Below are 19,695 nucleotides of genomic sequence, written 5' to 3' on the forward strand. Positions count from 1 at the left end.
GTTATCAGCTCAGTTCCAGCAGGATTTCTCAGTGGCCTTGCAGCACAAGTATATGGAGTCTTCTGAAATAGGGTCTTACCATCTATGCCTGGTGGGAAACCAAGGGCCTGTTTGGGGCGGGGGGGGGGGGGCATTAGGGTCCTCCCTGGCCAACAACTCACTGGAAGGTATCCCATCCCTGGCACTAAAATTTTTCTAGCAACAATATACAGCTCCTGAGTGTTCCATTGTCCAAAAAGTAGGTTTCCATATGATTTATTTATATCCTCTTAGATTTTGACTAGCCCTCCTTCCACATTTCCTTTACTCAGTCTTTTCCCCTGACCTCACTTTGAGCCTTTCATCCCCTCCCCCCCATTAATCTATTCTTCTACTTACACATATACAATATCATCTTATTAAGTACCACCTTTCCTTCCTTTCTCTTCCCTTTATATCTCTTTTCTGGCTTACTGGCCCTTGCTACTGAGTTTTCCCCTTCTCACACAGAAGTCCAGTCATCTGTAGCTAGGATCCACATATGAGACACATGTGACATTTGGCTTTCTGGGCCTGTGTTACCTCAGTTAGTATAATCCTTTCCAGTATAATCCATTTTTTTTAATTTTTGTAAAAAAAAAACAAAAAACTAAGAGAAATATAAAGAATACTGATTTATCTTTGAGCTAAATCCAAGAAAATGTAGAAAATGATAGAATTTTAAGAAGGTTAAATAGGTTAAATAGATCCACAGGGAGAGTAAGAAACAATGTATATCTTCTGTGATGTTCAGACATGTCACCTGCCGTCTTCCCCTGCCACTATAATTCCCCCATCCAGATAGTGTCAACTCTTGTCATTTCCCCTACAATCAGTAGCCTGTACACCACTAAACTGATAAAGATGTTGATGTGTTTTGTTCCTGGTTGGTGAAGACATTGAATAAAAAGAGACAAGGCCATAGGTAGAAACAAATGTCTGATTTTAATGCTTGGTTCACAAAGCAAATCTAAAGATGAAACAATACATCTCACACATATTTCAAGAACTATAACTATATCGGATCCCATACTAGCTTCCAGTAAGTCAAATCTGGTGACGCTCAATGTTTCCTTAGCAGTATTGTTTGTGTCTCATGCAAGGACTCATATTTGTCACCATTATTTTTTTTTCATATTTCATCCTTCTTTTAATTAACAACCATCAAAAATAACATATATAAATTGTGAACATTAATGACTAGCTGAGTGGCTTAGCATAAATAATCATATGTAATCACAGTCCAAATCAACAAAAGAACCTTAACGTATCCAATAGCATCATTTTCAGCACCAGGAAGAAAATATTCACAACTGCAACTGAGGTCAGAATGCTAAGGGCAGTCTGTCCTACAACTGTGTCTTCTCTGCTTGAGAGGGGAGTGAGGTCTAGCTCTAAGCTCAGCATGGCTGACAGTGGCGACTCAGGATATCCCACTGTCTTCAAGATGGGAAGGCTGAAATGTACAGTAATAAGCCCCATGAAGGAAGTAGTGTTTTCAATATTTGTCTGTGTGACTCCCTGCATCCTTTATAATGCTTTGGCATTTCTGAACTTCACATATAATTTTTATGACACAAATCTCAGTTTGTAATGCATTCCATCTTACAGTTTTGTAAACCAATTACAAATATTTATAGCTTATGGACCGAGTCTTGTCCTAATAACGCTAGTGCCTCACCTAACAATCAGAGCATCATGAGCTCTTTGGAAAAGCTCTGAGAGACTATCTTGACAGATGGAAAAAACAAAACAACAATGAATGAAGGGCCAAAGGAAAGGAGAGCATAAGGAAGGAAGGAAATGAATGTAATAACTATAATATTATGTTTTCTAGTGTATTTATTCTTTTTTTCATTTAAGTTTGTGTGAATAAGGTGTTGAAAAGAATGTTCCTAAAGGAAGAAATTGGTGAAAAGGGAATATATATAGATTAAGTAGTAGTTAATTGGAGGTGAATGTTGGGTAAACATTATCTTTACAAATGTTTTCAGTCTCTACCACTAAAACAACTTGGGCTTTACAGTAACTTCCTAGGAACATGCTTGTTTTCTAAACAGATCCAACTTCTGTGCTATGATTTCATTTTCTGTAGGACCTGAAGGATAATCTACATAAAATACTTATTAAAATTGTGTTATAGCTTGAATCAAAATGGATGACTTTCTCCAGAAAGTCATAATGGACATATTGACCAACAGTTTTTTAAAATGCACTGATTCATCATAAACACATGGGTTTTATTATTTAACAAATCACTGAAGAAAAATATTTTGAACTACAGATATATTTTAAGTTTCTGCTAAGTGACTCAGTAGCAACATATTAAACTGTGGGACATGATCACAATCTGTTCAGAATTGATTATGTAGACACGACATATGGCATCTCACACATCTCCAGGCGATCTGCTTTGGTTTGGTGTTCAAACTCAGGAGGTATTGAAATTTCAGAATGAAAGCACTGCAGTTGCTCAAAAGTTCAGTTCAAATTCTGTCAACATGGGGCCGAACTACTTTGAAGCCTATTAAATGTGACAGCCACACTTTTAGATATTCATACTTCAAAGCTGTCAGTTAATGGCTGACAGGTATGTGGAAATTACTTTCCCTTACAGAGTGACCACTAATAACACTCATAGAATACATGATATATTTTTAAAATTTACTAATTGGTGTTTATCACACAGAGAAAATTATAGTTTATATCTAGACACAATGACCAAAAATTTTGGCAAGGTGGCAAAATCATTTAAGCATTAAAAATTAATATTTTTTTCAAAATCATATAAATAAACCCTTAAAAAGCTTTGCCATCTCATGTTCCATGGACTTCCCTTAAACATCCTTGGATTTTTCAACCATATTTATTAATGAAAAGCACTCTTCCAATAGTTTCTGATTATGACTTTGTCTTATCTTCAGAAAGTATTGGATTGAACATTTATTCTAAATAATATGTGGGTTAAGAACAATTATGAATGGGAAATATTTTTGTAAGTCTCGAGCAGTGGCTAGAAAACAGCTATTGGCCAGATGATAAAACTGTTTGGCTACAGGTGTGATTCTTGGAAATGACCTCAAACTTCAAAGTATCCATGAATACCATGAGTACTGGTATCATGTTATCTACAACTGAAATATATTTTAATCATTGATGTCACCCCTCAACTCTTCAGAAATGAGATCACTATATCCCCCACAGAAGGCGAATGTTCTAATACACTTTCTAGCAGGTTAATGTTGAGAAGGGATGCAGGCTTGGCAACACACTGGACCTACTGATACTTACCTGTACCACCTTTTCATACTTATTGATAGCAGTATGTGTCTCCACAGAATACCACCATCACTACTCAGAGTGGATACTGCCGTCACTACTCATAGTGAACAGTCACTTCTGCCAGGGAGAGGTCAAAGATGTGCTTCAGCTCTGCCATCCTGTCCCTACCTGTGCAGATTCACCATGTTTCTTGGCAGGCAAAGCCTGGATGATTAGAAAGCTGTCTGGTCCTGCTGGCTTGGGTAAGGGGAGTCCTTGCTGTCTCTTTCTACAGGGATTTTTTATGGGAGTGTCAAAAATAAGTTCCCACATAGACTCACTAAAATAATATGGGAGTATAGGTTTCTCCACTGGTATTAAATTTCTTATCCTACACTTTTGGGATATGAGGTTTTTATGCATACATATATATTTTATGTGTAAAATTATTTAAATATGTAAATTAATCTGTATCTATTGTACCTATTTGTGTCTCAACTTTAGAATCTACAGATTCATGCATAGAATATATTATAAAAGAATAAATATGTAACCCTCCCAAAGGAACAAAACAAAACAATAGAAAAGATGTTGTTGCAGTGTTGTTCAAATTTTAAGTTATCATTGAATAGGTAGCTTCTTTTCAATTTTGTCTTTATGTCCTTTTCTATCACATTATTTCTACAGCTTTTCTAGCTACACAATGAAAACTTTATTAAAAAGGTTCCTCGATGTCTTGTTGGATCTATAAGATGAACTTGCTTTTGTTGTTTTTGTATTTTCTTTTTATAAGGTAAGGACTCACTTTTGCCCAGGCTGGCTTGGAACTCACAGATATCTATCTTTGCCTCCCCATTGGTGGGATTGAACATCTGTGGCACCATGCTAGATGACCTTAAGTTTTGAGGTAATTTTTTTGAAAATAATTTTGAAATACATAGTCTAACTATGGTTGTAATTTGCCTTGTGTGTGTTCAAGTTTACAAGTATTGTCCATGGAAGTTTGCTTCTCTTAGACAAGCCGAGTGGTGCACAATATTTTCAGACAACTAACATGTAGTAAAACTTGAACTTGAGGCTCCAGTTGTCTGACATGTGTGTCTGATATGATATTCCATGAATGCAGTTTATTCATTTTTTAAGAAAATGTGACTCCTTTAAATGATCTATTTTGGGGACAAAAGGAGGTAAAAACTATTTCTGGATTCTGTCTTCCCATTTCTGTTTCACTACATGCATAGTGAAATATACAACACTATTTGTTTCAGCCTCTACATAGTCTCCCAAGGGGATTACTGAGTATTGCTTTGCTTACCATCTACAATGAGTAAAACTATTAGATTGGAGAAAATGATTCTAGTTGAATTGATTACCCCTCATAATATTCACCAAGGCACACATTAAGAACATTATCTACAGTGGTAACTTCTTCCTATTCATTTAAACCAATACAAATAAAAAATTACATGCAAAAGCATTACTGCTGTGTGTGATATACATGAGACACTTAATCGTTCCTTTTCCTGATAAACAGATTGTGCAGGGAAAGTGGGGAGAGGATATACTGCTTTTCCTAACTAAATTAGTCATATTGTGCTGAAGTATGTTACACTAGGATGTTTTGATATTTCATATACATGCATACTTTTTATATGGCCACAGTTTACACTTACTTAGAAATTGTGGGTTCATTCAGCTGAATTGCATCTGGATCTTCAACCCCTCTGTTCTGCTTCTCATAATGGAGGATGTGGAGTTTGTGATCAGTATTTTGGTTTTTGTTTATTCTTAATTTCTTTATTTCCAAACAGGAAATTTTAACTCTGGTAATTCACAAATATTCTGTTTTCCTTCATTTTTCTGGAATGAAATACTTCGAGAAAATTTTTCCTGGAATAACAGTATTTAACCAAACTTGACCCAAATATCCCTGTTTAGATAAACTTGAGGTATTTCAAATGAGTGGGCAAATGTATGTCCCCTGTCATCTATGAGCATACCTTTTCCTTGGGGTTTGGGACACATCACACATACAGGAACTCACCTGAAAAGCAGATGGGCTCTTCAGCTGGAGTTGAACAGGTGGTATTCTTATGTGCTTCCTTGAGCACATTGCATATTTCACTAAAATGAAACAGGAAGCAGAGATGGTATTTATTATCTCTGCTGCTTTTTAAGGTAGTGTTTCTGCTTACGGAATATGATGGCTTTTATCACCTGTGAGTACATTAGCCTCTTCGTCACTCACCCTGTCTCTGCACAGATTGACACCAGTGGTGTTCATCATTGAAACACCATTTGCTTTTGGCTTTTAATTGGCTTTATCCAGTGGAACACCACATGGGAAATTAGAAAGGAGAGAACTAAACCCTTCTTTCTGAGTACACATATGGGTCTAGCTGCTATTTTTGTTAAGGGAGAGCTGCTCTCAAGGGTATATCCCTTTTTGGGTAAATCCTTAGTTGTTCCTTGTATTTTCAAGATAACTTCATCTTCTATTTCTTAAAATAGTGTTCTTGAAAGACCTCCAGAACATCTAGTAATTTCTGTGTTCTACTTCCTTCTCACAGGGGTATAAGATAGATTTAAAATACACAACCTTCTTTTTTAAAAATTTATTTATTTATTTATTTATTTTATTTGATAGAGAGAGAGAGAGGAAGAGAGAGAGTGAGAGGGCACCTCTAGCCATGGCAAATAAACTGCAGATGCATGCGCCACTTTGTGCATCTGGCTTACATGGATCCTGAGGAATTCAAATAAGGTCCTTTGGCTTTGTAGGCAAATGCCTTAACCTCTATGCCATGTCTCCAGCCCCAACTTTCTTGTTTTATACTTAAAAATATTTTAAGCTAATATATACATTTAAAAATACACATTCATACATTTTTACAATAATAAAATTCAGAAACTTCAATCTAGAGACATTGAGAAGGAGGTAATGTGGATCCTAGTCTGTTCTTACAATAGAACATGGCCTCCTCCTTGTCATGGTGGTCAAACTAGGGCCATAATTATTACCTTGAAAATTTTATAAAGATTGATGTATTTTCCATAAATTTTTATATTTGTACAATTTCATACATTTACACAATTCAGAATTCCACACTCCAGGCAGGAGATTATATCATTGTGTTCAATGCATAATTTTCATAGAAACATATTGCATTTTATATCACATGAATCTTTTCTTGGTTTCAAAACACAATAGTATGGTGTAAAGTATACATAAATAGTTTAACTTAAAATGTTCTTTTCCAAATGACTATACTTTTGGCCCACTGTGGAAAGAATTTAAGTAAGACCAACAGTGGGTTGACTGCAAAAATTATCCCATTTGACAGGTATGAGCTTTGAAGTACAAATGTATTTTGAGTCTTTTTCAGACATGCCTCATTTCTCCTGAGTGGCCAAAGTGATTGCCCTTGACAAATTATTCTAGTCAGGCATAAAATATACCTAGTATCAGTATCTCAGGATTTCTTTTTTTCTTCACATTACCAAGCTGATCAGGCATAAACCATCTTTACAGACAAAAGTATGTTTAAGCTTCTTCTGTGTGCAAGAATTTCATGATATTCAAAATAATAGTAATCATTATTATATATTTTACTTAAAAAGTATTTGATATTTTTATACACATGACAGATACCTTTAGACATTATCTTTTTTTTATTTTTTTGGTTTTTTGAGGTAGGATCTCACTCTAGCTCAGGATGACCTGGAATTCACTCTGCATTCTCAGGGTGGCCTTGAACTCATGGCCATCCTCCTACCTCTGCCTCCTGAGTGCTGGGATTAAAGGCATGCACCACCACACCCGGATGTCATTATCTTTCTTGATGGATAATTTTGTTGAGTGTGAGGTGACTTTGTTCTTAGTTTACCATTTCAGAATACCTGTATTTTCATTTGCATTCACATACAGTCTTCACTATTAAAATTTGTACTGTCTGGAGTGAGATTTTTATTCAATCTTATAAACATAATGAAATCACAAATTGAGGATGCCTTAGTTTACCCTCTAGAGGGAGAATAAAACAGGTCTCTCTATAGTATTTCTATAGCATAACTATGATGTTAAACTTGTATATTACCTCCTCTTCTCAGACACAATTCCAACAAATGTGTACGGTGCTCGAAGGTTTTGTGCATGTGTCGTTATCATTGCTTTGTGCCCCGTAACTTTCTCTGTCACAGCAAAGTTAACCTAAATTCCTTCCTATATCACTCACACAGCAATTATCAGCTGCTACTAGCTATATTGGGAAACTTTCAAGAACCGCATAACTTTTACAGAAAAAAAGTGTGTTCAGATGAATTAATCATGGAAATAAATTTAATATCATTAAACCAAAGCACAATAGCTATTTAGGTATTATTGTGTAATCACAGAAAGCATATTACGGCTGTTCTAGAACACATTATTAACAGCTTAACCTGGCAAATAACTCTGATACTGAGCATGTTATTCTCTAGGCCACTGCAGAACATATGGATGGATGTTTCCACAGACATCAGCCCAGGTCTGAGTGTAAACACAGCCACACTGGGGCACAGCACCCTATGACTCCATGTCTCAGCCTTACCTCATAAATACTGCACAGTAAAAACTTGACTGTATTGCCTTGAAATCTTTGCCTAACAAGCAACTCAGAGACACCAAAAAGTCATAATGCCTTCACTCATTGCTTGAGCAATTATTTTTTGTCCATTCATAGTCAGAAAACATCCTTCATTTTACATTTTATTTTCATATCCATTATTTAATTAAATCATGAAACAGACCTGTCCATAACCAATGAGAGAAAAAAAAATTAGAATTTTATGACTGAAAAGACTGAGAAGTAGAATTTAAAAGTATTCCACTTAGATCACTGCGAGAATGAAGAATGTAAGACTAGACCAAGTGCCAATGAGTGTTTCCATCCTTTTTGTATGAAGTTGATAACTTTCTGAATATTAGATAGCACAATATAGAAATACATGAGTAGTGGAAGAATAGGTTCATGTCCACTTATAAAATATGGTTTGCTTGCTAGATAAATAGCAAAAGTGGATAGTTGTAATTTATCAATAGATTTTTGTTGAGATATGTAGTTACATAGAGAAAGTATGTGCTTTACAGAAATTTTTCAAAGTTTTTAAGATAGAATCTTATTAAGTTATCCAGCTAGCTTTGAACTAACTACCTTGCTTACACCAGTGTTGAGTTTATGACGATGATGCCTCGGCTTTCCAAATAGCTTGGATTGCAAGTTGGCACCATCAAGCCCAGCATGTATTTTTCCAAGGTAAAATTAAAAAAAAAATTACTTTCCAAATTGTGAAGAATAGATATGGGTGTGTATAGATGTGTGTATGCACATACACACACATGTATATAATACTTCAGCATCATAAATAGTTGCCATAGTTGTAAAGAACTCCAGTGCGTTTTCTAAATATTAATCCAACCAGAAGTGTGCTAGATTCTCCTTTGTATGAAGCCCTGTGGGTATGTTGGGAGGCATGAAAACACAAGTAACATCTTGCCTACCTCCCTATTAAAAAATTTATCATAGTTTTACAATCATGTCTATGTTCTTAGCAGATTACAAAGAAAGAAAAAATTGGCTTAGGGGGACAATCAGTGACCATAATTGATTGTTCTTTGTTTATTGTCCTCAGCAAGTAGCATGATAAATGATACACATGTTATTTTTTATCTGTCTGAAATCTTGTTCTTGTTGTCAAGATTAGGAGAGACATATCAGAAGTCAAACAGAGAAAACATGGAAGTCCCTCTGAGTTATATTATAGAACTTTAAATTAAATGTTCCATGACAGAATAGACAAATAACTCCCAGGCATATTCCAATGTTGCTTCCTGTGTATTCCTAGTGTTGTCTAAAGAAAAATATCGTTCTGGGCTGCACGTTATGTAATGATTATATAATAAGTCTTTTCTCATTAAAACAACAGTCAGACTTTCAACTCATGTTGGTAGGTTTCTTTAATTTTTTAATTATTCACAAAATATTTATTTCTAGGTTATGTGGGAAGAGTATTGGTGCTATCAAACGGTAGCATGAGCTCTACCCTTTTATATTTTCCAACATGAAATAAGCACAAGCAACAACCACACACACGCACACAGACAAACACACACCAGTTATTTTCTCTAAGATGACAGGAAGCAAATAAATCTCATGATTAATTACATTTGTGTGAAATCACACATATGCAAACATAAAATTCTTGAGGGCTATGATGTCATGATATGATTTTTGAAGTGCTGCATTTTTCAACTAAACAAAAAGCATGGATATTTTCTTTGTAATCTCATTAAACTGAAATTTGAAATCTCTGTATCTAGTAAGGTCTTTGATTAAAATGTTCTTGTAAAGAAGCAAAATGTAGTATAAATATGCAGACCTATAATGTTGAATTGCTGAGTTATGCAGGGACTGAAGAACAGCTGCATTTTGGTTCAGCATAGCCACCTGACACAAATAATGCTTACTTGCTTACTTGTTTGTTACCTTAGTTTCTTCATTAGCCAAATACACAGGTGGAAGCAACATGTCTCTGACACATAGAAAGTACCTCCTGTCCACAAGGAAAGAGTTATTTTGTTATTTAAAAGTCAGTCACCTATTCTTCCCATTGCTTTGAATAGGACATAGCTCATTATTCACACAGTGAGAAAAGAATAACCTTGATTGATCATAGCACAATATTAGAATCTAAATGTTTTGCCTGTCTTTAACCCACACTACACTGATGATAACTATGTTGCCTTGGGAAAGTTCCTTAAAATTTGCTTCTAGTTGTACTTAGTAATGGTGGAGAGTATTACATATCTCACATTTAATAGTTTTACACTTTGCTATATCAGTTATTGCACACATTATTGTGAGCAAATAACTGAGAAGGAGCAGCTCAAAGAAGAAGAGGGTTTGTTTTGGTTTACAGTTCTAGGGGATATAGTCCACCACAGTGGGGAGGAGCTGGGAGAAGCTGGAAACTGGTTGGTCACATTGTAGCCATACACAGGAATTAGAGGATGAATAGGAAATACAGATGGACTCTAAACCTTCAAGGACCCCCTCCAGTGACACTTCCTTCAGCAACTCTCCACCTTCCAAAGGCTCTATTGCCTTTCTAAATAGTGCAATGAAATGGGCACCAGATATTCAAAACATAGGCCTGTGGCAGACATTTTATATTCAATTTCCCACAATTGTTGAGCATACATGTGCAGCAAGGTAATGGATATTTATAAAGGACTGCTATCACAGGTGAAATCCACATCATACAAATTCATGATTGCCAAATAGAAGAAGACAAAATGCCCATGTGGAAATCTGGCTATTAGTTATATATATACATGTATATATATATATATATATATATATATATATATATATATATATATATATATATATATATATATATTTGAGAGAGGGAGAAAGAGAGTGAGGAAAAGGCAAAGAGAGGAAGGGAGAGAGAGAGAGAGTGGTTCAGCCGGGGCCTCTAGCCACTGCAGATGAATACCAGATGCATCTGGTTTATATGAATCTTGGGGAATCGAACCTAAATTTTTAGGCTTCATAGACAAGTGCCTTAACCACTACATCATCTCTCCAGCCCCAGATCTTACTGTCTTTACCAGGTAGCTTGTATGTTATACTAACATATCTATTCACAGCAATAGCCCAATAGAGTCTTCTGTGTCTATACTTTACAGGTGCACTTTTAAAAGAGAAGGTAGAACTAGTGAGAAAAACAAATGCAGATGAAGATAGTACAAAGTATCGAACAAGAGGCCCAGGCACTCTACTCTGCCCTTTGGGACTACAACCCTTGCTTGCTATATTTCCTCCTAGTACTTGGATTATATTCTATCAGTCATCATAGTTGAAGAACTGTTAAATGGTCTTTCTTTATCCTTCCACAAAAGGTAACACATTTAATGTTGCAAATACTTTGTAGATTTTGAGTAGTAAATATTAACTGACTACATCTTGAAAGGTCAGTCAACTGGATCTCAGAAAACATTTGCATGGCTAAACCTAAAACTTTGCCTGAATTAATATTGACTTACTCCCACAGAATCCATTAATGAGTGTCATGATGGGCATCATGACATTTGGAAGGAGAATTATATTACTAGGGTAATTTCAGCATGAAATAATTGAATGGCACATGGAATTTCTCTCCTGCCTAGTCCCACTTTCTAAACAAAATGGTGTGCCAAACTTCACTTTTGTCACACAATATTGAAAAATAACTTGAAAAGTATGAGACTTTCATGACAATGTTTAACACTTTTGTAATTACCTCTTGTTGTTGGGACAAAAAACCTGAAAAGAAGTAGCTTATGAGAGAAAAGAAGGTTTACTGCAGCTTACTCTCTTGACAGGAACTTTCAACATGACGTGGAAAGCAAGGCACTAAGAGACAGCTAGGGCATCTCATCTTATCACATCAGCTGGGAAGCTATGAGAGCAATCTAGCTTTCACTGGCCACGGGGGACTGGAGTATAAAATTTGAAGGCCTGTACCAGTCCTCACTGACACAACTCCTCCAGTGAGACTCCACCTCACCTCCCAAAAGCTCCATGACGTCTCGGCACTAAATATTTAGATTTGGATGTCACAAAAATATGAGGCTACTGAGAATACTCCATATTAAAACTCAAACATGCCACACTACTAAGGATTAGTGTGCAATGCTCATTGCCTTCCTAGTTCCCTCTTACAACTCATTGACAGTTCTTATCACACTGTTTCGAAGTTTTCTTTTACCTCCTGTTTGCCATATTCCTTTGAAGGGTCAAAGGAGAAGGGTGCTTTCCACAATGCTGATCAGTAGTAAGTGACACAACTATGGAAATAAAGTAGTTATTGAGGATCATTGTAAGTGCATTAATTAATCAGGGGGAAATCTCATGGAATTCTTGAAGGATATTTGAGGTATATTCGTTGTCTCTTTTGCTATTCTTTGTTTTTATTGATGATAGTAATACAGGTATACAGTGAATTTTTATTAAATTTCTATCTCGTGGTTTTCCCTTGACCTTCCTTCTTTCACCTTCCTGCTGAACCCCTTCTTTTTTTCAACTAGTCCCACATAATATTTGTTGTCTCTTTATTTTTTCTGTGTGTGTTGTGGTGATACTTTGACTTTATTTAGGATTGCCTGCTTGGGAAAAAGTTGGGGATTAGTTACCAGAATACACTGGCCCTACCACTTGCTGAATAGATCTGCTCCTATACACAATTAACTGCCTATAACTCTTCAGGGAGAGGTGAGGCCCTTCTACCCTCCTGCACCACCCTTGACAAAATGGGTCCGATATTATGTGGTGGCAATCAATGTGAAGGCATGAAAACAGCAGCATTGTCATGTCTGGATAACAGTGTTTCACAGCACTGCCCTTCATCCTCCGGTTTTTATTCTTTGTGCTTTCTCTTGCCTAGATCGTGGAGGGGTTATATAGATGCATTTAACTTTCGCCCTCTGCTGTCACTTATTCTAGCAGTTTGAAGTATTTGACTGTCCCTGGTAGCCAGCCATCATCCTCTGCAAAGAGAAGCTTCCCTAACTAAAGGTTAGAAGGGCACTGATCTTTACCCCTAGAGATACATATTTAGAGGACAATTTGATGTATACAAAACACATCCATTTCAACAAACAACAGCAATATCTTCCTTTGTCGTGACTATGCCCTCTAGAGCTATAAGCTTCTGATTAGGTTTCTAGTCTAGACATAGTTTTTATAGACCTGTTGCTACAGGAGCACTTAAAGTCATCTAGTTCAGATTATTTCTAAATTAAATTCCTTCTTTTATACTCTTTAATCAGTGAACCATGATATTTAATGAAGAACAACATATGAAATACAGTAAAAAAGTTCATATGGTTTTCTTTATAATAAGCATTCTTTTAAATAAATGGAAGCAGGTGAACTTATGCTCAATTTCCTTTTCCCATTAAATTTTATATACCTGGATTTCCAATATGGAAAATGTATCCTATACTAAATAACTCAAGTTGCTTAATTTGCTTTCCTCTGATTTTCATTCAATTTGATTAGACTTTTAGAAACATTTTATTTGCCATATTTATATTATCTGGATATTATGTGCAATAATTGACTGTCTCCTCTGTTTTTGTTCCAATTAAAAGAAGATAAGACTTAACAAATTTACTATATAATTTATTGTCTTAAAGAACATGGCAAAACAAGTACTGAAACAAAAGAGAAAAAGTCCTATTTTTAGTGAGGAATTATCTCAAATTAGTTATTTTTGAATGCAAATTTTTCCTTACTCTGTATATCTATGGCCAAAACTAATGTTATTATATGAACAATACATTCAAAATTGTGTGTGCATGTATATACTTGCGCACGCACACACACACACACACACACACACACACACACACACATCTAGTGATATGAGCATGATGAGTCAGAATGACCAAATATGTTCAGACAGTTTACCTAGAAGTATAATCTTTTTTTATCTCAATTTTGCCTTTTTGATACACTTGTTTTGAACACAATTTCACTCTCAGAATTGAAGGTTTAGCTTTTCCTTTCAGAGAACATTAAGGGAAGTGTTTCAACTTAAATTGTTCAAGAATTATCTAGGTCACATTCACAGCTTTTAACTGGCATGTTGAAAACCTTCCTTTTTCTCCCAGATGACAGGGTCTACAAGAGTGTGTAGGAAGACAGGAAGGGAATGATGGTGTCTCATTCCTATTCTCACGTTTTCCTCTGTCCCAGGAGTGATTTTTCAGCTTTTTAAATTCACAAACTTAATTTCACTGCTTTACAATGTGAGAGGATCTCTCGGCATGTTGTATCGATTCATGCTGTTCTAAATCACAAGAGACAGCTACAGAAGCCCTGATGCTGAGGCATTCATTTATATATTTTAAAGTATTTAATGGAGGAGACAGTACTGACTTCATCAGAAACCTCTGCCCTCAGGAGATAAACATCATGGAAGTCTATTGTTATCTTGTTGCTACAACAAACACCACTTAACTTTGAGTGCATTCCTATTGCATTTTGACTTCATGGAAGATTCTATAGAAGCTACACTGCCAGGTCAGTCTCAAGTCCTCACTTCCCATCTCATAGTTTCTTTTCCATCTCACTTAGCTAAGCAAAGCCTTAATGAGAGTATCAGTCTTTGTTTTATGGGAGAGACTACTTCACCAATATCACTGTGATTTGACTCAGCAAAACTATTTCTGCCCAAGGTCTTCAATTAACCAAACCAGGATACTTCCTAATCACACATGAAACCTGCATTCTTCTGTGTATCAGGGTGGGATTTGTAGCAGTAAGTCTTCCCTATCAGGTTACTAGATGCATAGATGACAGGTAGACCTACATCATGCCCATTCCTTTATTTGCAAGGCAAAAATATTGAATTCCTATGACTGCAGGCATATACTTTGTGATATATCGCAGACTGTGTAGATCCCACTTTAAACTCAAGATCCTTTTTCTAAAAATCTGTTTACTATATATGCTCATTATATCAGAAATGAAGATGATGCCATGTAAAAAATACTGAAGTTATTATAACACAAATGTCTTGATTTTCAACTTTAAACCCCATAGTAAGGATAAAACCTCTATTTGGAAATAGTGGCAATAACTTTGAATGTCTTCCATCACATATTAGCACAAAGCTGAGGCTTTCAGTAGACACGTTCATGAAATATTTCCATGGATCCTAGAAATAACCACTTGACAGGAATACCATGAAAAATAATGATATCAATGTACCTAAATAAAAGAATATATTTTAGCCACATTCTCCTAGCCTCAACCAGCTAACTAGTATAAGATTGACCTCATACCATGTATGTTATATATATATATATTTACATATATATTACATAATATGCCATATATATTATGCCATATGTGTGTATATAAATCATGTCTTTGTGTAACAAATTACAAATAGGACATATAGGCCAGTGAAATTTTAGAGGAAGAAAAGATGATTTCAATTTTGGTTTTCTGTCTGTGGTCATGTAGATGTAGACTGTACATCAAAGAGATAAAAAAAACAATTCAATCAGATAGATTGTAAAGGGACTAAGTTAAGCACTCTGAGCTTCTAGAAAGTTATTCAGCCATGAACTGAAATAGTATTAAATAAATTATAGGTAGAATGACCCTTGAAAATGGCATGCTTCCTAACAGTAAATAGCCACAAAAAGCCATACACTTCCCGAGCTTCCTGATTTTAATTCTATGAGATATTCCACTTTAATGGAGGAAGAACGCTTTATTTTTCTGAACCTGAGTAGAAAGAGTAAGTCTTATGCTTGCCTGGTTTTATGTAAGAGAAATGATCAATGAAATGTGTAAGAGTCCTTGGAGGCATGATAAAAATATTCTAAAATCATATATCTATGTAACTATTACAAGAATGAACCTCAATGTTTTCTAGGTAGTAGAGACTACTAATCATTATAAGGATTAATTTAGATTTTGATATCACCAGTCTTGATCATAATTACCCAAAACCAAACCCACCCAGTATTAGAGACCCACTCCTAGGATTTACTTGTGTAGATTCTCAAGGTTTCTTTTCTACCAAATGTCAACCATCTTCTGTCATGCATCATCTCTTCACAAGCATTGTAGCTCGGATGTCTGAAGAGAGAATGCTTTCTTTCTCCCATGTTCAGCAGTTTAATTTGTTCAGTGTACATACAGTAAGTGCCTACCACTCCAATATAAAATTATATGATGCATTGTATCAACTTTTCCTAAGGAGGAACAGATATCTATTCACCCCAGACAGGGCACCAACATAGCTTAATGAACCACAGTTTATCAAAATGCCTTATAAGAGCATAGGTGGCGGGTTACTTGCAGGACCATGAATGACTCAAAGGCAACTGCATCACTGAAGAGCCCCCCTCAGCATGGGCAAAGACTCATGGAAGCTGCATCCTTGGAGCCGCTTGGAGAGACTCTCCTCCTAAGAGGTTCTTGGTCTTTAAGGAACATATGGAGGGGTCATGTGACTCATGTAAGTTTCAAGGACTCCCTGAAACTTTGAAACTATTTTATTCTTGGCCCTTGTGAATTTCATTTACTTCCCAGAGAGTAAGGAGCCACCCCCAAGAGTAGGAATTTGCAACACAATGTATGATCCAGTAAATTTGAGTGAATATGTGAATTTTTGGTAATGTTATTGAAAAGAAAAATTCAACTCCAATCTTCTTGATGACATCCTAAACTGAATTGTTAAGAGAAACCCATTGCCTCTTTCTATTTTTACTAATTAATGTAGGAGAATTAATATTATTAAAATTTCTGCCAGTGCTGCTCCTATTATGAACCATTTCAACTAGCCAGATTAAAAAATGTGTCTACTCTCATGTGATTTAAATGCTAGGAAAAGACCAATTATGACCTTATGAAATAAGATACCGCTGCTAGAACATTCAGAGAAGCTTACAAAATTAACTGGAGAAAAATTACACCTCCCCCCAAGGTGGAAATCCAACCCAATGACCTGCAGAGTTTCAGATCTTTGTCTGTGTGGAATAATCGTAAACTCTCGTCAGCTCCACATATCAACGTGTGCCACTGATGGCAGTACTGGTGTTGCTGCCTCTTCATCGCAGATTGAGCGAAGGCCTACCACTTCTATAAAATGAAAATGTCAACGTGTACTTCTAATTTAGAGATTCTTGTGTGTGTGGGGGGGTGTAATATGTATATGGATGTGCCTTGTAGCACTCCATGCATGTGTCTGCAGTGTAGGGGAAGGTACTTGCCTATAATGGCTAGAGAAAACTGGTAGGTGTCCCACTCTGCTTTTCTGCATGTTCTTATTTGGAGATGGAGTCCCTCAATGATACCTCAGCTTTCTGCTTTTTCCAAGGCCAGGTGATTTCACCATGTCTCCTCCCCTTTGCTAGAAGGCCGCTAGAAGTGTCTGGCCATGTCCAGGTGCCTATGCGGGATCTTGAGATTTTTTTGGACGCTTTCTGGCTCTCATGCTTGTGCAGAAAGCAAATGTAACCTCCGGTCCATCTCAAGCGCATTCTTGACCTATGTTTGTTGTTTTTTTTTTTTCTGTTTTTTTTTCTGTTTGTGTTGTGGCTGTCAAGGATATTTAGTCATGGTTTAAGGAGATGGCTGAGCTGTTAAAGGAACTTGCTTGCAAAGTCTAGTGGCCTGGGTTTGACTCCTCCGTGCGCACAAAGTGCTGCATGTGTCAGGAATCTAGAGTTTGTTTGGATCGGCAGGAGATCCTGGGATTTTTTTTTTTTTCCTCTCTCTCTCTTTCCTTACTTCCTCTCAAATAACTAAATAAAAATTTTAAAAGAGAATATTTAGCCAGATACAGAATGTACTATATATTAATAGTCATATCCCTAATAAAGAAAAATAGAATAAATAAATGTTACATAGACCACATTTCTATGGAGTTAATGCAAATGAGAATCAACACTTCTATAATACTCAAAGAGAAAATAGAGAACTAATAAGTTTGTTATAAGCTATTATCAATATTCTGTTAAAAATGGACACTGCGACCTAGCACATGTAGAATATTGGGGAAAAATTTGTCATTAAAATTAACTATGTGAGATACAAACGGAATTTCCTGTGTTTGGGTTATAACTCAACTGTATTACCGTCATAGACATATTTATTTAATCAGCCAAGTATAATTAATGATCTAGTTTCAACACACCAATTCTGCTTGTCCTGGTAAAGATGATAAGACAAGACTGTATCAAACAACTTTAAGAATATATACTGTTAAGAGAAAAAAAAATTATAGAGGCAATTATATAACAAAGGAGTAATGTATGGCATTTCTTTTATGTGTGGGTATAGGGCTTCATAATTACATAAATTTATGTCTCACAATTCTGGACATAAAGCTCAAGATTTATTGCAAGTTTTGCTTCTTCCATGGATTATATTCATAATTTGAAGATTGCAATGCTCTAACCTAATTATTGTGTCTCCCTGGACTCTCTTTCTCTGTATACCAATTCCTAATAAGGTTACCTTTTGTACTGGAAGTGACACCATGCAAAACCCTTCATCTGGACAAAATTACCTACTGGAAGATTTTACTTCCAAGGGTGGATACATGCTGACGTGCTTAGCCTTAAGATTTCAGTACAGAGATTTTGAAGGGCCAACATCCATCCTGCATAGATAAGTTTCACTTCATTTTCCCTTTTCTTTCCATAGAGGAGAACTCTAAATCTCTGGACAATTGCCATGACATATATTGGAGGCATACATTGCATAAAGTGCTTTCAAAAAGCCATAAAGAAGAACAAAATTATGTCATCATCCCATTAGTCAAAAAGCACTAGGTACTCATATATAAAAATTAGAAAATAAATGACAGCATATGAAAAGGAGAAAAGGCATAGGGAGGGGGTTAAGAAAGAGTAAACATAGGAGGGTAAATAAGCAAAGGATACGTGACTGAAAATATAGCAAGGAAGCTTATTGTTCTATATAGTTAATATATGCTAAATGTTAGCATATATATATACAACATATATGTATATGTATGTGTGTGTGTGTGCGTGTGTGTGTGTGTGTGTGTGTGTGTGTGTGTATTTTAGATCTTTTTCCTGGAATTTTTAGTTTCAAATAATATAAGTCATAAAAACATCAACGTGCATGTACTATTATATTTATTTGCTAAAATATAATTAAATATGGATATTTACATGTTTCAGAAATTGGTATAAAAACAGGCAAATGGCTGCTTGAATGCATTGACATTATTGTAGGAACTTAAAAGTACTCAAAATTCAATTAGCAGTGTGGCTGTTTAAGACCTGAATGCCATATCCCCAGCTGATTGAGATTTGGCAATTAATGCCTCCTGGAGGGAGTGTATTGTTGGGGGTGGGCTTATAGGTGTTATCGCCAGTTTACCCATGCCAGTGTTTGGCACACTCTCCTGTGGCTATTGTCCACCTAATATTGGCCAGGGGGTGATGTGGTAATGTCAACCCTCTGCCCATGCCATCATTTCCCCCTTGTCATCGTGGAGCTTCCCCTCAAGCCTATAAGCCAAAATAAACCTCATTTTCCCTTAAGCTTCTCTTGGTTGGGTGGTTTCTATCAGCAATGCAAACCTGACTGCAACAGTAAAGTGGCACTGAGGAGTGAGATTGCTTCTAGACGTCTGACTGTGTAGCTTTGGCCTTTTGGAGCTGATTTTCAAGAGGAATGTGAAAGAATTTGAAACCTTGGCCTAAGAGATGCCTTGAAGTGCTGTAAGTACAGATCATGGACTATTCTGGTCAGAGTTGAAAGACCTGAATGCAGTAAGAACTATGGAATGTGAGGTTTGGCTTATGAGGGCAAGAAAAAGCTTTGCTTGGAT

This window comes from Jaculus jaculus, chromosome 1, assembly GCF_020740685.1.
Source record: "Jaculus jaculus isolate mJacJac1 chromosome 1, mJacJac1.mat.Y.cur, whole genome shotgun sequence".
Taxonomy (NCBI): Eukaryota; Metazoa; Chordata; class Mammalia; order Rodentia; family Dipodidae; genus Jaculus; species Jaculus jaculus.